The sequence below is a fragment of the Triticum dicoccoides genome, chromosome 6B (assembly GCF_002162155.2).
Source record: "Triticum dicoccoides isolate Atlit2015 ecotype Zavitan chromosome 6B, WEW_v2.0, whole genome shotgun sequence".
Taxonomy (NCBI): Eukaryota; Viridiplantae; Streptophyta; class Magnoliopsida; order Poales; family Poaceae; genus Triticum; species Triticum dicoccoides.
Window position 1 is genome coordinate 262,509,118 of NC_041391.1, and position 23,338 is coordinate 262,532,455.

General features: G+C 44.8%; 1 long non-coding RNA gene across 1 annotated transcript; it reads left to right on the forward strand.

The window, feature by feature from the left end:
* Positions 1 to 226: 226 nt before the first annotated feature.
* Positions 227 to 4,915, forward strand: LOC119324639. The gene is made up of 2 exons (XR_005157066.1): positions 227 to 632; positions 3,679 to 4,915. It is a non-coding gene; the product is annotated as an uncharacterized LOC119324639 (long non-coding RNA).
* Positions 4,916 to 23,338: the final 18,423 nt, after the last annotated feature.

Below are 23,338 nucleotides of genomic sequence, written 5' to 3' on the forward strand. Positions count from 1 at the left end.
GTATTTCCGGACGGAGGGAGTAGAAAATTATACTAATTTAGTCCCAAACAGACATATGCAAACTCTACTTCTTTAGGGATGTATTACTATACGCAATCATAGCTGATTAGTAGGGAGTTTGTTTCCTGGTATAAGTCCAATAGGCTGACGCACAAGTACACATCTATTCTCTCGCACTGGTCCTCAAAAAAACATCTATTTCTCTCGCCATCACCCCCTAAAAAAGTTATTCTCTCGTACTCACACTTTCACACACTCACATGCGGCTCTTGCCTGATCCCCTTTTCATTTCCTTCTATCTGCCCGCTCCAAATCTGCTTCTGCCCGATGAGTTCTAGCTGTTGACTCTGCTAATCGGCTCCGCGGATTTAATTCCTCCGTCTTCGATTCCTTGCTAACCTTGTTCGTCCCACCTGCATGCACCTCTGCAGCTCGGCTCACTGGGGCCGCCACGGGTGGTACTTGATTTGGCTCCGTGAACGCTTCCTCAATATCTCAGGCGGTCAACGGCGATGGAGGTTGGGGGGGAGGGGGGCAGTGGTCGATTAGAAGTTGGGCATTGGAGGAGGCCCGACAGGTCATCTTCATGCTCGATAGTGGCAGCCTGACTTCGGCGGCTCATTCTTCCACATGTGATTGCCCCTTCTCCCTTTTCCTGCCTCCCTTGTTTATTTATTTCCCGTTTCTTCCTTTCTCTGCATGTGTATGGTTGAACCAATATAATGAAACCCAGGCACAACTGCTCAACTTGTTAGTTAAAGATGTAAATTTGTTTATGTCGTCCACTTTTTGCGTGCTTGGGATGGGCATCGGTGGTGTACCCCCCTGCTCCCATTCATATTGAACAAATTTAATAAGTATTTAGTTATTTGAGATTAGCTATAGTTGTAGTTTCATCGCTAAAAAAGCTATAGTTGTACTATTTCCCAAAGATACAATTAAGTTTAATAAGTGAATATGAAATAGGTGCCATTGCATTATACATGTCAACTATAACGATGCGTGGATGTTGTCACTATTGGTTTGTTCAAAAGAATAAGCTTCAAATATTAGATATATAGTGTCCACAATTGGTATTATTGAGCTATTTCCATCAAATGTTGATGCATGTTTCCAGTACCTCTGGCAGTCGTAGTTCATATTCATTTTGCGGCTTCCGCCATATTAGCATAGAAAAGCCATTTTTATTTTAAATATAGTTTGCACTGTACTAATTTTCCATCCACTTATGGTTACCTAAAAAGGCTAGTAGCAAGTGTAAGTGTGTTTTTAGTTCCTACCTTTAGAATATTTTGGTGTAGCCTATGTTGCTGACCACATCATCCTTGTTGTTCGTTCATTTGTGCTATAGAAAATAAAATAATAGATGTGATCAAGTCAGTAGGTTATCACCTGCGATTGGTTTTCCAAACTATTCCCTTCCTCTTATATCTCTCATGAAGTCCTTTAGCTTTATGTAGAAATTCGGTCAACAATATCAGGTCTTTGTGATGTTGCTTGGCATACTTCCTGTAGCACAGATTCAATCTCTGGCCAAGCCGCGTTACACATGAATGTCGCAAATAAATCTGTGTATCCAGCCCACCCATATATTACATAACATTTTGGTAGTTTAATGACTTGTGTCTTGGGCTATCTGTGGAAGTTGGATGGCACATGGTAGTAGTATTGTCCTTCGTACATTGTCAGCCCTTGTATCTCCTCTTTATTTTATGTCTTGCAAGCCAGCATATAATTCCTTTCATAGGTTTCCTTGATGTATTTTGATCCAGTCTAGTATGTACTACAAAATTCAAGCAAAGGCATCCACATCGAACTGTAATTTAAGATTTTTGCACACCATCAAGTGTTTCAATTGGTTAGTACGTTGTTGTATATGATTCTTATAGTATTCCAAAACTGTTGCATGCTTTCTCTTGCCTTTTGCACCTTTTTTTCATATCTAATGTATATTTCCTTTGTTCCCATCTTCTCCGTAAGAGCATATTAATTGACACTGCATGGCCATGAATTTTGAATGGTTCTATGGTATTCTTCTTGGCCGCGTATCTTTGTACTAAACAATGATATCCTATCCTTTTCTATTCTTTGTTGTGTCATTGACAATCTAGGCTGCAACTTCAGTTGCAAATGTCATGTCGTGTCGTCTTAATTTCAAGTTGTGATAGTCGCCTTCTTTGAATTTATCATTGCCATTCTGAGTTTTTTTGCTACTCTATTATCTTTATCCAACATAGTTTTAAGCCCCTCAACAATGTGAGGATCTGTTGACTCCCTTTAATCTTCTAATGTGTATGCATTAATTCTATTTTGTCCTATTCAATTTTCCAAATTTAGCATCAGTTTACAGATTTGTATTGTCTTAATAGAACATACATATGTGGTGCTTTTTTCTATGTCCTCGGTTTTTATGTTTGCACTTTGCGTTACATTTAGTCATGTACACGTGGATGCCCAAACCGTATATCTTGGTTTAATTTTCGTGTTACTTACGTCGTGGTCATACCAGCCTCACTGATTATTGATTTTTTTTGTGCCGTTGGTTCTCCATTGATCTTTCTTTTTTTTCTGTTCCTGTATAGTCTTACATGTAGCTATCTCTGTTGAATTGCTCTGCACAAACATAAATACCATTTAGTAGATTTTTGCAGCATGAGCAATTTATTACTTGTAATAGTGGTCAATGTACATGATTAACATCTGTACAAGATATGGTTCCCTGCGGAAATTCAACAATGTTGATTTTGCCTATGTCTTGGCTAAGGGAAATGTGTTCTCATGTTTTTGAAAAAGAAATAATTGATATCTACAGCCAGGACCTGATGCAACATGTTTTTTTATATTTATTTAATAGAGAACCTCAAATTAGTTGTAGATCATAATGGAAATGCATAAGTGGCCGAGCACCATAACCATTTGTGTATGATAAACTCTGATAGATCAAATATTTGTACATCAATTTGATTGATTTAATGAAGAACTTTTTGTTAGCTTGGAAAGAATTGAACACATAGATAACACAATTGATGTGCAAAGCAGAAGCAAGCTGTAATGCTGGTTCCACTATACCTTACTACATTTGTGCATCATGTAAGGGACGTTTAGCAGTTGAATTCAGGACATTAAGTAAATATAGTGGATGATAATACACATAAGGAAATAACTTTGTAAGTATTTGCTCACCGCACGTAGTTCATAGGTTGTTCTTTCGGCATAGTTGTGCGGTCTGGCACATCTCCATGCATGTATGATCAAAAGTTGTCTCTTTTTCTTGTCTTGAAGTTTCGTTCTCCTCTCATATCTTGTTGGTGTCTATTGACTGGACTCACATCAATCAGATGACAATCTGGAATTACTTTTCCCATCCATGCTTAAATCACAAACCCGCATGTGCCTAATTTGAATTTTTGCATTGCATATTTTAGTTGTAACACTCATGTGATATCTCCCATTAAAGATGGTTAATAATGGATCAGCTTGTTGGATTGCATATTTGATGATTTAAACCATCTTGGAAAGTTTCTCTCATTTTTGCTACGTGGCACACCTTTTGATTTATGTTTCTTCCTACGCAATGGGAATGCATACATCATTAAAGAAGATAATATTGTAAAAATGTTATCGAGTATTTCGTATTGCTCAAGGTTAAGAAGATTTATGATTTTGATTATTTTCCAGCTTACAGTTTTATCTCTTTGTTGTCGAAGTAAAGGAGATCAACTTCCAAGAACAATGGATGTTAAGTTCCAATCTTCATGTGAAAACACAAATATTGTGAGTATCTTTTACCCCTAGTACTGTAGTTACATGCAATTCCATAAATGCATATATTTAGCAAAGAATAAGATTGTAATTGAGGATGGCAAGTTCATATACAATTAGGACTGAAAAATTGGAAGTGGAACTGACGGCCTGATCCAAACTTAAAAGCTATTTGATTGTGTTGTCATACCATGAATTGAAGACATTGGTTGTACTGCCAATTCTGTTGTTGTTGCTGACAAAAGATTGAACTCTAAGAATAAGATGATTGCAATGAGGATATGAAGTTGATGTACAATAACCATTGAGAAGTTGCAAAGGGAGCTTAGGACATGATTAAAAGCTAATTGATTGTGTTTTCATACCTTCAGTTGAAGACGTAAGTTGTAGTGTCGATTCTTTCTTGTTGTTGAGAAAAGATTAAACTTTAAATCAGTTCTATATGATCTCTGCATATGGTACTTATTGAAGATGGTCTGCTCGCTCAATGGAGCCGATGGTGCAATCTAGGAGATTGGGGCGCTCGCTCGTGAGAAGTTTTTAGGGAAAGCCATTGTGGATGTGTATATTAATTTGGAATAATATCTACATAATCAATTCAATCTATCATGATTATTGTTTATGGGATTGTAAGATTGATTGTGAGATTTGTGTGTTAGAATATGCAACGGAAGATTGGCCGTCATATGAGTGCATAGGACATGGGAATGAAAACAAAAGGGCGTAGGCTTTGATAGTTTGGGATTTTGAATCAACGCACGTACCTTGGCTTGGGTTGTTGCTCATGATGCAGGTTGCTGGGCGAGCCACCTTGGAGGGGATGTCATGTCTTCTAGTCCTGCTGCGTGAACCACCTTGGACTGGACGGCATGTGCCTCCTAAGTCCACGCTCGCAATTTTGACCTCAGAGGAAGGGACTGGTAGGCATGGTGTAGCCAAGCTAGGGTTCCTTAGCATAGGGTTTCCTGTTATTTTCTTTTAGTCTGTTTTTTAGTTTGGTCGTTCGTTGTGATAGGATAAAATATTCCTAGAGGGGAAAAAAGCTAGAGGGGAGGGAAGGACGCATTGTTCTATTACAATGGCAATGGCAATGGTCGGTAATTTTCATGTAAAATTTAATCTAATGGCAATAAAAAATTATCTATTAAATTAATGATCGGATGTTTCTGTTTTTTGTGGTAATTTCTAGAGTAATTTCTTTTTTCTGGTTAACCCATCAAGTACTTTTTATATATAAATAGATGGAATTGTACAAGGGGATAATTATTTTTGATGAAAAGTTTCTGTAATTAAGATTCACAAAGTTTCTGTGAGCATGAACGAAGTTCAAGGAGCTCTCTCACTTCAACAATGCTTGTTTTTCTCACTTTCACTTTTCTTTTTGAAATTTTTTAGGTTCCCCTCTTTATTTATTTTTTTGTTTTTAAACTATATAGAAGCACTCAATAGAAATAAATGACTCTCTAAAACTTCCGAGTTGTCTCCCTGACAGCGCTTTCTTTAAAGCCATTAAGCTAGGCATATAGTGCTTAAGTAATGAATCCACCCGGATCCCAATGTATATCAAAGCCAATTTTAATTAACAATGATTTGTAATTTAGTAGTGAGCACAAAGTAACATATAACATGCAACAACGAAGTCTAACTCTCTTCCTGTGCATCGGCATGTCATAAAAGAACAATTCATGCACACCAAGTAAAGGTCAATGCATAGTATAAGCAGTTTCTTGCAATTTTATCGTATTGGAAACATAAAGAGGTGGAGATATAGTTCCCCTCTCATAATAATTGCAAGTAGGAGCAGCAAGCACATGCATATCACATTCATCAAAATTATCATGTGCAATGGTAAAAGGCAACCCATCGATATAATCCTTAATAAGCACAAACTTCTCCAAAATAGTGTAGTCGGGAGAATTCAAAACGATAATAGGACTATCATGCGTGGGTGCAATAGCAACAATTTCATGTTTAACATAAGAAACTATAGCAAGTTCATCTCCATAAGCATCATTCATATTGGCATCTTGGCCACAAGCATAGCAAGCATCATCAAAAGGGGATATTTCAAGAGAATCAATGGGATCATAACAATCATCATAGCAATCATCATAGCAATCATCCTTCGATAAGCACGAAGGGAAATTAAACAATGTACGAGTTGAAGAGTTACTCTTATTAGAAGGTGGGCATGGGTAGCTTCCGCTCTTCCTCCTTTTGTTCTTCGCTCTCCTCATCATCTTTTTCATCCAATGAGCTCACAGTTTTATCAATTTCTTCTTCCATAGCTTCCTGCAAAATATTAATCTCTTCTTGGACAGCGGAGAATTTCTCAATATATAGTTTAACATAGGCATTAGAAGCATAATTATCATAACAATATTCAAGTATGGAAAATTTTTCAGATTTGTAGAGAGTAGCATCATACATTTCAATCAAAGAAGCAGTTTCATAAGCACCCTTAAAAGCAACAAATTCTTCAATTTATTGAACATCATAGTAATTATAAACACCCTTAGCATACGAAGATATGATTCCATTATCAATAAACTCACATTGGTAGGGAAGGTGTTTCTTAGAGTTTTTAGAACAACAAGTAACATCATATATTTCACATAAAGTCCAAGCATAGCATTGCAAACGATGAATTTGATCCAGTAAAGGTTTCCCTTTTTCAGATATATGGTGTCGCACATAACAATCATGCTCATCTAAAGATTTGCCCTCAACTAAGCTAGTTGGGGTTTGAGGGAGTCCTGGACTAGGGGGTGTCCGGATAGCCGAACCATCATCATTGGCCGGACTCCAAGACTATGAAGATACAAGATTGAAGACTTTGTCCCGTGTCCGGATGGGACTTTCCTTGGCGTGGAAGGCAAGCTTGGCGATACGGATATGTAGATCTCCTACCATTGTAACCGACTCTATGTAACCCTAGCCCTCTCCGGTGTCTATATAAACTGGAGGGTTTTAGTCCATAGGACGAACAACAATCATATCATAGGCTAGCTTCTAGGGTTTAGCCTCCTTGATCTCGTGGTAGATCCACTCTTGTACTACCCATATCATCAATATCAATCAAGCAGGAGTAGGGTTTTACCTCCGTCGAGAGGGCGCGAACCTGGGTAAAAACATTGTGTCCCTTGTCTCCTGTTACCATCCGCCTAGACGCACAGTTCGGGACCCCCTACCCGAGATCGGCCGGTTTTGACACCGACATTGGTGCTTTCATTGAGAGTTCCTCTGTGTCGTCACCTATAGGCCCGATGGCTCCTTCAATCATCAACAACGACGCGGTCCAGGGCGAGACTTTTCTCCCCGGACAGATCTTCGTATTCGGCGGCTTTGCACTACGGGCCAATTCGCTTGGCCATCTGGAGCAGATTGAAAGCTACGCCCCTGGCCATCAGGTCAGATTTGGAAGTTTGAACTTCACGGCCGACATCCGCGGAGACTTGATCTTCGACGGATTCGAGCCACAGCCGAGCGCGCCGCACTGTCACGATCGGCATGACCTAGCTCTGCTTCCGGACAGTGCCCTGGAGGCCGCACAAGAGTCCGCTCCGACCCTTAACTCGGAGCCGACTGCGCCGATCGAGGATGGGTGGCTGGACACCGCCTCGGGGGCTGCTACCTCTACGGCGATGGAGCCGAATACCGATCATGTCCCTTGTGAAGCTCGTGACTCCTAGGTGCCGGACTCCTCGCCGGACTCCGAACCTCCCGCGCCCCCGCCAATCGAATCCGATTGGGCGCCGATCATGGAGTTCACAGCTGCAGACATCTTTCAGCACTCGCCCTTCGGTGACATCCTGAATTCACTAAAGTATCTCTCGTTATCAGGAGAGCCCTGGCCGGACTGCGGTCAGGACGCTTGGGATGCGGACGACGAAGAAATTCAAAGCCCACCCACCACCCACTTTGTAGCCACTGTCGATGACCTAACCGACATGCTAGACTTCGACTCCGAAGACATCGACGATATGGACGATGACGCCGGAGACGACCAAGAACCAGCGCCTACGGGGCACTGGAAAGCCACCTCAACTCACGATGTATACATGGTGGATACACCAAAAGGAAGCGATAACGAGGAACAACGGGACGCGGCGAAGGATAATTGCCTCGAAAAATAGCCAAAACGGCGACGCAAACGCCGCCTGAAGTCCCGCCTCGATAACAACAGCGCCCATACAGACCCAGCCGAAGAGCAGGGCGAACCAGTGGACGACAAACATGCCACCAAGCAACCGTCCGAACAGGATGAATTGGACGAGCAACCCATCCCCGGCGAAAACAACAGTCCAGACGATCTCACGCCGAACACATCACTGGAGCATGAGAACCTCCACAAAAGGCTCGTCGCCACTGCAAGAAGTTTAAAGAAGCAGAAGCGGAAGCTCAAAACAGCGGAAGACGTACTCAGAATGAGATGGAACAAAGTACTCAAGACCGCAGATAAATATGGCGATAGTCACCAAGCAAAGAGCTACCCGAAGCGCAAGCTGTTGCCCGAATTCGACGAGGAGACCGTAGAGCCCCCACAGTCAAAGAACAAAGAGGCCGCCTGGTCGGATAGACGACCACATGACAAGCAAAGAGCGGCAAGCGGCACCGCACACAAGCCGGCACACGATCCACATAAGGATCCTCGTAAAAAGGATGGCCCGGTCAGGTCCATCTATGGGCCAAGAAAGAAGGCTCCAGGGAGCAACACAACACGTCGAGAGTTCGAAAGTAACGGTGCACCTAAATACAAGGGCGCCGCACACCCCCTATGTTTCACCGATGAGGTACTGAATCATGAATTTCCAGCGGGATTCAAAGCCGTAAACATAGAGGCATACGACGGAACAACAGACCCCGGAGTCTGGATTGAGGATTATATCCTACACATACATATGGGTAGAGAAGACGATCTCCATGCCATAAAATACCTACCCCTCAAGCTCAAAGGGCCAGCTCGGCATTGGCTCAAAAGCCTCCCAGAAAATACCATTGGAAGTTGGGAAGAGCTCGAGGATGCGTTTCTAGAAAATTTTCAGGGGACTTATGTCCGCCCTCCGGATGCAGACGATTTAAGTCACATAACTCAACAGCCCTGAGAGTCAGCCCGCAAATTCTGGAACAGATTCCTCACCAAAAAGAACCAAATAGTCAACTGTCCGGACGCCGAAGCCTTAGCAGCCTTCAAACATAACGTCTGAGACGAATGGCTCGCCAGACACCTCGGCCAGGAAAAGCCAAGGACAATGGCCGCACTAACAAGCCTCATGACCCGCTTTTGCGCGGGAGAAGATAGCTGGCTGGCAAGATGCAGCACCAGCGACCCAAATACATCCGAGGTCAGGGATGGAAATGGGAAACCACGGCGCAGAAAAGACCAGCGCCGGACTAAAGAAAATGGCCCCAAGAACACGGCGGTCAACGCCGGGTTCAAAAGCTCGTGGCCGAACAACAAAACACTACCTCTTAAGGACAAAAGTGACGAGCTATCCAACCTAAACAAAATCTTGGACAGGATATGTCAAATTCACAGTACCCCCGGGAAGCCTGCAAACCATACCCACAGAGATTGTTGGGTCTTCAAGCAGTCCGGCCGACTCAACGCCGAACACAAGGGGATCGACACACCAAGCGAGGACGAGGACGAACCCCACAAGCAAAGCGCCGGAAAACAAAAGAACTTCCCACAAGAAGTCAAAACAGTGAATTCACTTCAAGTGATAACAAGGAAAAATAGGGCGGCACCTACTAAAGTATGCGCCGCACGGTCCACCCCAGCGGAGTCCCGAAATTGGATGTCAAAACCAATTACTTTCGACCATCAGGATTACTCCAGAAGTATTCGAAACGCAGGATGGACTGCTCTGATATTGGATCCTATAATCGACGGACTACAATTTACACAAGTCCTAATGGATGGTGGTAGCGATATAAACCTGCTATACCAGGACATAATCCACAGAATGGGGATAGACCCTACCAAAATTTGCCATAGCAGCACTTCCTTTAAAGGAGTGACGCCAGGACCTTATGCCAATTGTACGGGCTCCTTACTACTAGAAGTTGTGTTCGGTTCATCCGACAACTTCCATCGCGAAAAGCTAATCTTCCATATCGCCCCATTTAAAAGTAGCCATCAAGCACTATTGGGACGCGAAGCTTTCGCTCGCTTTAACGCAATACCACATTACGCGTCTCTTACACTTAAAATGCCCGGTCCACGCGACATCATCTCATTAAAAGGTAACTTCGAGTGTTCCTCGACCATGGAAGAACGTGAGACTGCCTTGACAGCCACACACTAATCCGGCCTTGCTGACCAAAGCCCCTAAAAACAGGTCATTCAGACCCCGGACACGGTTAGGCGAGTCCGGCATAAATAAACAAGGGGCTTCCTAGCCACATATCCCTTTACAAGGGGCTGCATGCATGAACAATGAGAGCCAATAAAGCTCAACTTTATTCATCTTTTAATCATACTCTGTTTTAAATACATTTTTTCGCACGATCTTTTTTCAAACTAAGTTCTTCTCTTTTACAGATGAACAACGTGCTACACCCGTCCAGGATACAGCACAATGGAGACACAGGCGCAGACGTGCAGCAGGGACCCGTTGCAAGGATTCTTTTCAGATTAAGACCCTGCGTAAACCTTTTTTACTGTCTCTTGTTGATAAACATCCCCCGGTTTCTTACCATAACCGAGGAGGAGGCTGACGTTTTGGCATCGACCGCGTCAGAAGGTTTCGCGCGTACCTGGGCACTAGGGGCTTAGGGCATCGTTCTGCCCGTTTCCATAAAGTCCGAATACCTTAGGGAGTGTTTGGCGTCTTGAGTTAGGCCTTATATGCATCAGCTCTGAATCATGTCTTTGGTCAAATGTTGGGTTTGCCCGGCTCCTGTGTTTTGCTGCCTTACGTTCCGTTTTATCGGCTAACGCGGCACCAGGAGAACTACTGCGATTGTGCCCCGGTTCGGCCTGGCGAGCACCTCAGTAGAGAAAGCCGAAAACTGACTGTCATGATATAGCGAGAGACTGGTCAACCACTCGATCGACTACCGGAATGTCTAGAATTCCTCCGCTTTGACGAAGGACCGTTTCCCGGTCAGGCACACACGCGCCCCGAATTCGGAGAGTGCGGTGCCCCTAGGGGCTATATCGTAGCCCCACCTTCGAACTCCTATGGCTAAGTGAAAGTGATAAAGCATTATAGTCCGGTTGCCTAGTTTGTTACGCTACCACCTCCTTCACAGGACCAAGACGTTGGATTAAGTGTGAAAATGCGCTTTTTTGCAAACACCCCCGCACCATGTGCGTGGGGGCTGAAGCCGAAGACTGCCATCTTTCAGGTTATATATATACCGCACAGGAGAAATTTCAATACTTGAACGCACAAGTATAAAAAGCCCTCATATTATAAATATGGTTTTACAAATCATACATGTCATTTGAACATAACGTTTTTCGAGCACTGCGACTCTACTAAACGAGCGCCCCGCAGGACTTCCTCAAAATAGTGCTCGGCGGGTAATCAGCTTCTGTCAGAATCCCGGGATGCAACATCGGTGGCATCCATCTCTGCCCAGTATGTTTTGACACGGGCGAGAGCCATTCGTGCACCCTCTATGCATGCCGACCGCTTCATCGCCTTGATATGCGGCACCACATCAAGGAATTGCTGCACTAAGCCAAAATAACTCTTCGGCTTGGGCCTTTCCGGCCACAGATGAGCCACGACATCCTTCATGGCAAGTCCGGACAACCTATTCAGCTCAGCCCACTCAGCCAACCGATCGGTTAACGGAAGTGGACGCTCTGGACTATGGAATTGAGACCAAAAAAGCTCTTCCATTTCGTGATCCTTTTGGCTTCGGAAGTGCACAACTGCGTCCGCCGCACTCGCCGCCAAATTCAGATAAGGATCCTCTGCACCCCACAACTGGCCCAACTGAGCATACTTCGGATCCGTGAACTTCCTACGCAGTAGAAAGGGCTTTCCAGCCGCAATGTCTCCGTCCTGACGCAACTCCTCCTTTATAGCCCTCATTGCAGAACGGGCATCCTTGGCTTCGGCGGTGGCCTTCTTCAGGTCCTCTGGCCCCACTCAGCGTTCTCTTTCAAGAACCTCATAGCGGTCGGTACCATCCTTCAGCTTCACGGCCATTTCGGCCATCTCCTCCCTGCTTCAGCAGTGAGCAGCCTTTTCGGCTTTTAGCTCTTCGGCCGCCTTCAAGGCAGCCGCGTCACTCCTTCTGGCTTGCTCCTTGGCTCGAGCAAGCTCTGCCCGAAGGCCCTCCATAGCAGCGGCGCCATCTGCATCAAGCATACATGTTGTAAGACGTGGGCATCAGCTCCCTTACCAGGTGACCGCGGAGAAACCACCCACCTTGTGACTCGTCAAGTCGCTTATTGACCAGCGCGATGTCCGCATCCGCAACGTCCAGTTGCCGCTTCAGTTCGGCAACTCTATCAGTCCGGCTGGCCACCGAACGCTCCGCCCCCTGAAAAGGAATGGCGACATCTTAACACTGAGATTATGATCCTCGGCACGCCGTCACTTCTGACAACGTACCGAGTCTCAGGGGCTACTATCTATACAGGGCGCACTCTATGTGCAAAACTGTCAAAAGGTTGTCATTTTTACGTACCTCAAACCCCGTCAGCAAACTTCTGACGGCCTCATGCAACCTGCTCTCAGCGGATGAAATCCTTTCAATCACAGTACTCATCAATGTACGGTGATCTTCTGAGATAGACGCCCTCTCGAGCAGATCCTTCAGCTCCTCCGGCCGTACACCAGTTGGTGCCGAACTCTCCGGCCCCGCCGGACTCGGGGAGATCCTCCGCGACGACACCTCAGGATCGTCCGCCCCGCCTGACGGCGCGGCAGATGGAGGCGTCTCGCTCTCCATCATCTCCGGATGAAGATCCCCCGAAGATGAGCTCAGCTGAGAAGGGCGGAGATCCAAACTACGAGGTAAAAACTCCGGTTATCCTCAGAAATAAAAATAGGGATGTCCCTTATTACAAAACTCCCCTTTTTTCTACTTACGGCTCACTGGAGGGCTGATTCCCTTGGGGAGACAGTGCGGCCGGGGCTTCTCCTGGCACAGGACCTTCCGGTGCAGATTTCTTCCCCCGCTTTAAGGCCTTAGCCTCCGGGTCTTCGGAAGCGGTCCTCTTCTCCCCCTGGAGGGAGGGATTCTCGATCCCCCCCTTCTTGAGAGCCTCCTTAGCAGAGACGGTAGTTTTCCTGTTCTCCCCTTCGCCCTCTTCCGAAGGCGAAACCTCCAACATCTTAACTAACATGGGATCCGGCGTGGTCTCAGGGAGGGGGGCCGGACACCGTATCAGTTTTGCTTTCGCTGTCTACTCCTATTCAAGGGATAGCCGGTTAAAAGGCAAATCTATGATAAATAAACGGACGGTATGTCCGGATACAGGACTACTTACTTGAGTATCCGGGCGATTGCAGCTTAGGTCGGCATCCTCGGTCAAGTCCGGACACATCTCTTGTGATCCAAAGAACAGTTTATACATCTCCATGGGTGTCATACCCATGAAGTGTTGAAGAGCTCGTGGTCCCTCTGGATTAAATTCCCACGGGCGGAGGGGGCGACGTTTGCAGGGCAGAAGGCGCCGAATCAGCATAACCTGTGCCACTACGATCAGATTGATCTCCCTTTCTTGGAGGTCTCGGATGCGGCCCTGCAGAAGTGGCACGTCCTTGGACGGCCCCCAGTCAAGCCCTTTGTTGACCCACGACGCCAGCCGTTGTGGAGGGCCCGAGCGAAAGGCGGGTGGCGCCACCTGCCTGGTGCCCCTAGGAGCGGTGATGTAGAACCACTCCTGCTGCAACAAACCAAGCTCCTCTTGAAAGGAGCCCTCGGGCAATGGAGCATCGGCCCTCTTGCTTATAACTGCTCCTCCGCACTCTGCCAGTCGCCCCTCGATCATCTTCGGCTCCACGTCGAAGGTGTTGAGCCACAATCCGAAGTGAGGGGTAGTGCGGAGGAAGGCTTCGTAGACAACAATGAACGATGAGATATGGAGGATGCACTCCGGAGCCAAGTCATGGAATTCCAGCCCATAGTAAAACATGAGCCCTCTCACGAAGGGATCCATCGAGAAGCCTAAACCCCGAAGGAGGTGAGACACGAACACGATGCTCTCACCAGGCTCAGGAGTGGGAATGACTTGCCCTTGGGCGAGCAACCTATGCGAAATCTCATAGGTTAGGTACCTGGCATCTCTCAGCTTTAGCACGTCCTCTTCCGTGACAGAAGAGGACATCCACCGGCCCTGTAGGTCGGAGCCGGACATTGTCGAAGGTCCGAAGTGCCCGAATCTGGAGCCTTGGGTGTTGGAACTCGGGGCGAGGGGCGGATTTGATTGAGGATTGAAGAAAAGGAACAGGCCTTGGTCTCATTATAAAGGGGTAGAATACCAAGAGCCGTCCCCGTGACCGTTTGGAACTCGCCTTCGATGGAGGAGTCGTGGCAACGGGCGCGGTTGGGTTACCCATGTCTGTATTGATGAGAATCCCAGAATAAGGGGACACGATCTCTGCTTCGACAAGACGTGCCAAGGAAACCGCTTCGCTAAATGCGCTGAGGTGGAATAATAAAAATGATTCGAATAAAGGCTTGGTTGTGGTGTGACATCACGCCACAAAATACGTCAGCAGATTGGACTTGTGTAAATATTATTCTCTCTACGGTGGTATGTGGAATTTATTTTGCAGAGCCGGACACTATCCTGGCGTTCACAATCTTCTACGAATTATTCGGAGGAGGAACCCGCCTTGCAATGCCGAAGACAATATGCGCGCCGGACTCGTCGTCATTGAAGCCTGGTTCAGGGGCTACTGAGGGAGTCCTGGACTAGGGGGTGTCCGGATAGCCGAACCATCATCATTGGCCAGAGTCCAAGACTATGAAGATACAAGATTGAAGACTTCGTCCCGTGTCCGGATGGGACTTTCCTTGGCGTGGAAGGCAAGCTTGGCGATACGGATATGTAGATCTCCTACCATTGTAACCGACTCTGTGTAACCCTAGCCCTCTCCGGTGTCTATATAAACCGAAGGGTTTTAGTCCATAGGACGAACAACAATCATACCATAGGCTAGCTTCTAGGGTTTTGTTGGGGAACGTAGTAATTTCAAAAAATTTCCTACGCACACACAAGATCATGGTGATGGCATAGCAACGAGAGGGGAGAGTGTTCGTCCACGTACCCTCGTAGACCGTAAGCGGAAGCGTTAGCACAACACGGTTGATGTAGTCGTACGTCTTCACGGTCCGACCGATCCAAGCACCGAACGTACGGAGCCTCCGAGTTCAGCACACGTTCAGCTCGATGACGATCTCCGGCCCTCCGATCCAGCAAAGGCTCCGAAGATGAGTTCCGTCAGCACGACGGCGTGGTGACGATGATGATGTTCTACCGGCGCAGGGCTTCGCCTAAACTCCGCGACGATATGACCGAGGTGGAATATGGTGGAAGGGGGCACCGCACACGGCTAAGGAATGATCCGTAGATCAACTTGTGTGTCTATGGGGTGCCCCCCGCCCCCGTATATAAAGGAGGGAGGGAGGAGGGGGCCGGCCTAAGGGGAGGCGCGCCCTAGGAGGGGGAAACCTACTCCAAGTAGGTTTCCCCCCTCCTTTTCCTAATCCAAGAAGGAGGGGGAAGGAAGGAGTAGGAGAGGGGAAAGGCAAGGGAGGCGCCGCCCCCCCCTTCCTTGTCCTATTCGGACTCAAGGGGAGGGGGCGCGCCACTTGCCCTGGCCGGTCCCTCTCTTTCTCCAATAGGGCCCATCAAGGCCCATTACTTCCCGGGGTGTTCCGGTAACCCTCCGGTACTCCGGTTTTCTCCGAAAACTCCCGGAACCTTTCCGGTGTCCGAATATAGTCGTCCAATATATCAATCTTTATGTCTCGACCATTCCGAGACTCCTCGTCATGTCCGTGATCACATCCGGGACTCCGAACAAACTTCGGTACATCAAAACTTATAAACTCATAATAAAACTGTCATCGAAACGTTAAGCGTGCGGACCCTACGGGTTCGAGAACTATGTAGACATGACCTAAAACCATTCTCGGTCAATAACCAATAGCGGGACCTGGATGCCCATATTGGTTCCTACATATTCTACGAAGATCTTTATCGGTCAAACCGCATAACAACATACTTTGTTCCCTTTGTCATCGGTATGTTACTTGCCCGAGATTTGATCGTCGGTATCCAATACCTAGTTCAATCTCGTTACCGGCAAGTCTCTTTACTCGTTCCGTAATATGTCATCTCATAACTAACTCATTAGTTACATGCTTGCAAGGCTTAGGTGATGAGTATTACCGAGAGGGCCCAGAGATACCTCTCCGACAATCAGAGTGACAAATCCTAATCTCGAATTATGCCAACCCAACATGTACCTTCGGAAACACCTGTAGAGCACCTTTATAATCACCCAGTTACGTTGTGACGTTTGGTAGCACACAAAGTGTTCTTCCGGTAAACGGGAGTTGCACAATCTCATAGTTGTAGGAACTTTGTATAAGTCATGAAGAAAGCAATAGCAGTACACTAAACGATCAAGTGCTAGGCTAACAGAATGGGTCATGTCAATCACATCATTCTCCTAATGATGTGATCCCATTAATCAAATGACAACACATGTCTATGGTTAGGAAACATAACCATCTTTGATTAATGACCTAGTCAAGTAGAGGCATACTAGTGACTATATGTTTGTCTATGTATTCACACATGTATCATGTTTCCGGTTAATACAATTCTAGCATGAATAATAAACATTTATCATGAAATAAGGAAATAAATAATAACTTTATTATTGCCTCTAGGGCATATTTCCTTCAGTCTCCCACTTGCACTAGAGTCAATAATCTAGTTCACATTGCCATGTGATTTAACACCAATATTCATATCTGTATATGATTAACACCCATAATTCACATCGTCATGTGACCAACACCCAAAGGGTTTACTAGAGTCAATAATCTAGTTCACATAGCTATGTGATTAACACCCAAAGAGTACTGAGGTGGGATCATGTTTTGCTCGTAAGAGAATCTTAGTCAACGGGTCTGTCACATTCAGAGCCGTATGTATTTTGCAAATATTCTATGTCTACAATGCTCTTCACGGAGCTACTCTAGCTATTTGCTCCCACTTTCAATATGTATCCAGATTGAGACTTAGAGTCATCTGGATCGGTGTAAAATCTTGCACCGATGTAACTCTTTACGATGGGCTCTTTTATCACCTCCATAATCGAGAAATATTTCCTTAGTCCTCACTAAGGATACTCTTGACCGCTGTCCAGTGATCTACTCTTATATCAAAATTGTATTCCTTTATCAAACTCAGAGCAAGGTATACAATAGGTCTGGTTTATAGCATAGCATACTTTATACAACCTATGACTGAGGCATAGGGAATGACTTTTCATTCTCTTTCTATTTTCTGCTGTGGTCAGGATTTGAGTCTTACTCAATTTCATACCTTTGCAACACAGGCAAGAACTCTTTCTTTGACTGTTCCATTTTGAACTACTTCAAAATCTTGTCAAGGTATGTACTCATTGAAAGTCTTATCAAGCGTCTTGATCTATCTCAATAGATCTTGATGCTCAATATGTAAGTAGCTTTACTGAAGTCTTTCTTTTAAAGAACTTCTTTCAAACACTCCTTTATGCTTTGCAAAATAATTCTACATTATTTCCGATCAACAATATGTCATTCACATATACTTATCAGAAAGGCTGTAGTGCTCCCACTCACTTTCTTGTAAATACAGGCCTTTCCAAAAGTCTGTATAAAACCATATGCTTTGATCCACTCATCAAAGCGTATATTCCAACTCCGAGATGCTTGCACCAGTCCATTGATGGATTGCTGGAGCTTGCACACTTTGTTAGCATCTTCAGGATTGACAAAACCTTCTGATTGCATCATATACAACTCTTCTTTAATAAATGTATTAAGGAATGCAGTTTTGACATCCATTTGCCAGATTTCATAAAATGTGGCAATTGCTAACATGATTCAGGCAGACTTAAGCATCGATACGAATGAGAAAATCTCATTGTATTCAACATCTTGAACTTGTCAAAAAACCTTTTCGCGACAAGTCGAGCTCTGTAGATAGTAACACTACTATCAAGGTCCGTCTTCCTCTTGAAGATCCATTTATACAATATGGCTTGCCGATCATCGGGCAACTCCACCAAAGTCCACACTTTGTTCTCATACATGGATCCCATCTCAGATTTCATGGCCTCAAGCCAATTAGCGGAATCTGGGCTCATCATCGCTTCCTCGTAGTTCGTAGGTTCATCATGGTCCAGTAACATGACTTCCAGAATAGGATTACCGTACCACTCTAGTGCGGATCATACTCTGGAAGACCTACGAGGTTTTGTAGTAACTTGATCTGAAGTTTCATGATCATCATCATTAGCTTCCTCACTAATTGGTGTAGGAATCACTAGAACTGATTTCTGTGATGAACTACTTTCCAATTTGGGAAAAGGTACAAATTACCTTATCAAGCTCTACTTTCCTCCCACTCACTTCTTTCGAGAGAACCTCCTTCTCTAGAAAGGATCCATTTTTAGCAACGAATGTTTTGCCTTCGGATCTGTGATAGAAGGATTACCCAACAGTTTCCTTTGGGTATTCTATGAAGATGCACTTCTCCGATTTGGGTTCGAGCTTATCAGGTTGAAAACATTTTTCATATAAGCATCGCAACTCCAAACTTTAAGAAACGACAGCTTAGGTTTACTGCTAAACCATAGTTCATATGGTGTCGTCTCAACGGATTTAGATGGTGCCCTTTTAACGTGAATGCAGTTGTCTCTAATGCATAACCCCAAAACAATAGTGGTAAATCAGTAAGAGACATCATAGATCGCACCATATCCAATAAAGTGCGGTTACGATGTTCGGACACACCATAACATTGTGGTGTTCCAGGTGGCGTGAGCTGTGAAACTATTCCACATTGTTTTAATTGAAGACCAAACTCGTAACTCAAATATTCGTCTCCGTGATCAGATCGCAGAAATTTTATTTTCTTGTTACGATGATTTTTCCACTTCACTCTGAAATTCTTTGAACCTTTCAACTATTTCAGAGTTATGTTTCATCAAGTAGATATACCCATATCTGCTCAAATCATCTTGTGAAGGTCAGAAAATAACGATACTTGCCACGAGCATCAATACTCATTGGATCACATACATCGGTATGTATTATTTCCAACAAGTTAGTAGCTCGTTCCATTGTTCCGGAGAACGGAGTTTTAGTCATCTTGCCCAAAAGGCACGATTCGCAAGCATCAAATGATTCATAACCAAGTGATTCTGAAAATCCATCTTTATGGAGGTCCTTCATGCGCTTTACACCGATATGACCCAAACGGCAGTGCCACAAATAAGTTGCACTATCATTATTAACTTTGCATCTTTTGGCATCAATATTATGAATATGTGTATCACTACGATCGAGATCCAACAAACTATTTTCATTGGGTGTATAACCATCGAAGGTCTTATTCATGTAAACAGAATAACAATTATTCTTTAACTTCAAATGAATAACCGTATCGCAATAAACATGATCAAATCATAGTCATGCTCAACGCAAATGCCAAATAACATTTATTTAGGTTTAACACTAATCCCGAAAGTATAGGGAGTGTGTGATGATGATCATATCAATCTTGGAACTACTTCCAACACTCATCGTCACTTCCCCTTCAACTAGTCTATGTTTATTCTGTAACTCCTGTTTCGAGTTACTAATCTTAGCAACCGAACAAGTATCAAATACTCAGGGGCTACTATAAACACTAGTAAGGCACACATCAATAACCTGTATATCAAATATACCCTTGTTCACTTTGCCATCCTTCTTATCCACCAAATATTCAGGGCATTTCCGCTTCCAGTGACCATTTCCTTTGCAGTGTAAGCACTCAGTTTCAGGCTTTGGTCCACCTTTGGGCTTCTTCGTGGAAGTGACAACTTGCTTGTCATTCTACTTGAAGTTCCCCTTTCTTTCCCTTTGCCCTTTTCTTGAAACTAGTGATCTTGTCAACCATCAACACTTGATGCTTTTTCTTGATTTCTACCTTCGTCGATTTCAACATCACGAAGAGCTCGGGAATCGTTTTCGTCATCCCTTGCATACTATAGTTCATCACAAAGTTCTACTAACTTGGTGATGGTGACTAGAGAACTCTGTCAATCACTATCTTATCTGGAAGATTAACTCCCACTTGATTCAAGCGATTGAAGTACCCAGACAATCTGAGCACATGCTCACTAGTTGAGCGATTCTCCTCCATCTTTTAGCTATAGAACTTGTTGGAGACTTCATATCTCTCAACTCGGGTATTTTCTTAAAATATTAACTTCAACTCCTAGAACATCTCATATGGTCCATGACGTTCAAAACGTCTTTGAAGTCCCGATTCTAAGCCGTTAAGCATGGTGCACTAAACTATCAAGTAGCCATCATATTGAGCTAGCCAAACGTTCATAACGTCTGCATCTGCTCCTGCAATAGGTCTGTCACCTAGCGGTGCATTAAGGACATAATTCTTCTGTGCAGCAATGAGGATAAACCTCAGATCACGGATCCAATCCGCATCATTGCTACTACCATTTTTCAACACAATTTTCTCTAGGAACATATCAAAATAAACATATGAAAGCAACAATGCAAGCTATTGATTTACAACATAATTTTGCAAAATACTACCAGGACTAAGTTCATGATAAATTTAAGTTCAATTAATCATATTACTTAAGAACTCCCACTTAGATAGACATCTCTCTAGTCATCTAAGTGATCACGTGATCCAAATCAACTAAACCATGTCCGATCATCACGTGAGATGGAGTAGTTTTCAATGGTGAACATCACTATGTTGATCATATCTACTATATGATTCACGCTCGACCTTTCGGTCTCCGTGTTCCGAGGCCATATATGTATATGCTAGGCTCGTCAAGTTTAACCTGAGTATTCCGTGTGTACAACTGTTTTGCACCCGTTGTATTTGAACATAGAGCCTATCACACCCGATCATCACGTGGTGTCTCAGCACGAAGAATTTTTGCAACGGTGCATACTCAGGGAGAACACTTCTTGATAATTAGTGAGAGATCATCTTAAAATGCTACCGTCAAACAAAACAGAATAAGATGTATAACAGATAAACATCATATGCAATCAAAATATGTGACATGATATGGCCATGATCATCTTGCGCCTTTGATCTCCATCTCCAAAGTACCGTCATGATCTCTATCGTCACCGGTACGACACCATGATCTTCATCATCTTGATCTACATCAACGTGTCGTCACATGGTCGTCTCGCCAACTATTTCTCTTGCAACTATTGCTATCGCACAGTGATAAAGTAAAGCAATTAGTTGGCACTTGCATCTTATGCAACAAAGAGACAACCATAGGGCTTCTGCCAGTTGCCGATAACTTCAACAAAACATGATCATCTCATACAACAACTTATATCTCATCACGTCTTGACCATATCACATCACAACATGCCCTGCAAAAACAAGTTAGACGTCCTCTACTTTGTTGTTGCAAGTTTTACGTGGCTGCTACGGGCTGAGCAAGAACCGTTCTTACCTACGCATCAAAACCACAACGATAGTTCGTCAAGTTGGTGCTGTTTTAACCTTCGCAAGGACCGGGCGTAGCCACACTCGGTTCAACTAAAGTTGGAGAAATAGACACCCGCTAGTCACCTGTGTGCAAAGCACAGCGGTAAAACCAGTCTCGCGTAAGCGTACGCGTAATGTCGGTCCGGGCCGCTTCATCCAACAATACCGCTGAACCAAAGTATGACATGCTGGTAAGCAGTATGACATGTATCGCCCACAACTCACTTGTGTTCTACTCGTGCATATAACATCAACGCATAAAACCTAGGCTCGGATGCCACTGTTGGGGAACGTAGTAATTTCAAAAAAATTCCTACGCACACACAAGATCATGGCGATGGCATAGCAACGAGAGGGGAGAGTGTTCGTCCACGTACCCTCGTAGACCGTAAGCGGAAGCGTTAGCACAACGCGGTTGATGTAGTCGTACGTCTTCATGATCTGACTGATCCAAGCACCGAACGTACGGAGCCTCCGAGTTCAGCACACGTTCAGCTCGATGACGATCTCCGGCCCTCCGATCCAGCAAAGGCTCCGGAGATGAGGGCCGTCAGCACGACGGCGTGGTGACGATGATGATGTTCTACCGGCGCAGGACTTCGCCTAAACTCCGCGACGATATGACCGAGGTGGAATATGGTGGAAGGGGGCACCGCACACGGCTAAGGAACGATCCGTAGATCAACTTGTGTGTCTATGGGGTGCCCCCCGCCCCCGTATATAAAGGAGGGAGGGAGGAGGGGGCCAGCCTAAGGGGAGGCGCGCCCTAGGAGGGGGAAACCTACTCCAAGTAGGTTTCCCCCCTCCTTTTCCTAATCCAAGAAGGAGGGGGAAGGAAGGAGTAGGAGAGGGGAAAGGCAAGGGGGGCGCCGCCCCCCCCCCCCTTCCTTGTCCTATTCGGACTCAAGGGGAGGGGGCGCGCCACTTGCCCTGGCCGGCCCCTCTATTTCTCCAATAGGGCCCATCAAGGCCCATTACTTCCCGGGGGGGTTCCGGTAACCCTCCGGTACTCCGGTTTTCTCCGAAAACTCCCGGAACCTTTCCGGTGTCCGAATATAGTCGTCCAATATATCAATCTTTATGTCTCGACCATTCCGAGACTCCTCGTCATGTCCGTGATCACATCCGGGACTCCGAACAAACTTCGGTACATCAAAACTTATAAACTCATAATAAAACTGTCATCGAAACGTTAAGCGTGCGGACCCTACGGGTTCGAGAACTATGTAGACATGACCTAAAACCATTCTTGGTCAATAACCAATAGCGGGACCTGGATGCCCATATTGGTTCCTACATATTCTACGAAGATCTTTATCGGTCAAACCGCATAACAACATACTTTGTTCCCTTTGTCATCGGTATGTTACTTGCCCGAGATTTGATCGTCGGTATCCAATACCTAGTTCAATCTCGTTACCGGCAAGTCTCTTTACTCGTTCCGTAATATGTCATCTCATAACTAACTCATTAGTTACATGCTTGCAAGGCTTAGGTGATGAGTATTACCGAGAGGGCCCAGAGATACCTCTCCGACAATCGGAGTGACAAATCCTAATCTCGAATTATGCCAACCCAACATGTACCTTCGGAAACTCCTGTAGAGCACCTTTATAATCACCCAATTATGTTGTGACATTTGGTAGCACAGAAAGTGTTCTTCCGGTAAACGGGAGTTGCACAATCTCATAGTTGTAGGAACTTTGTATAAGTCATGAAGAAAGCAATAGCAGTACACTAAACGATCAAGTGCTAGGCTAACAGAATGGGTCATGTCAATCACATCATTCTCCTAATGATGTGATCCCATTAATCAAATGACAACACATGTCTATG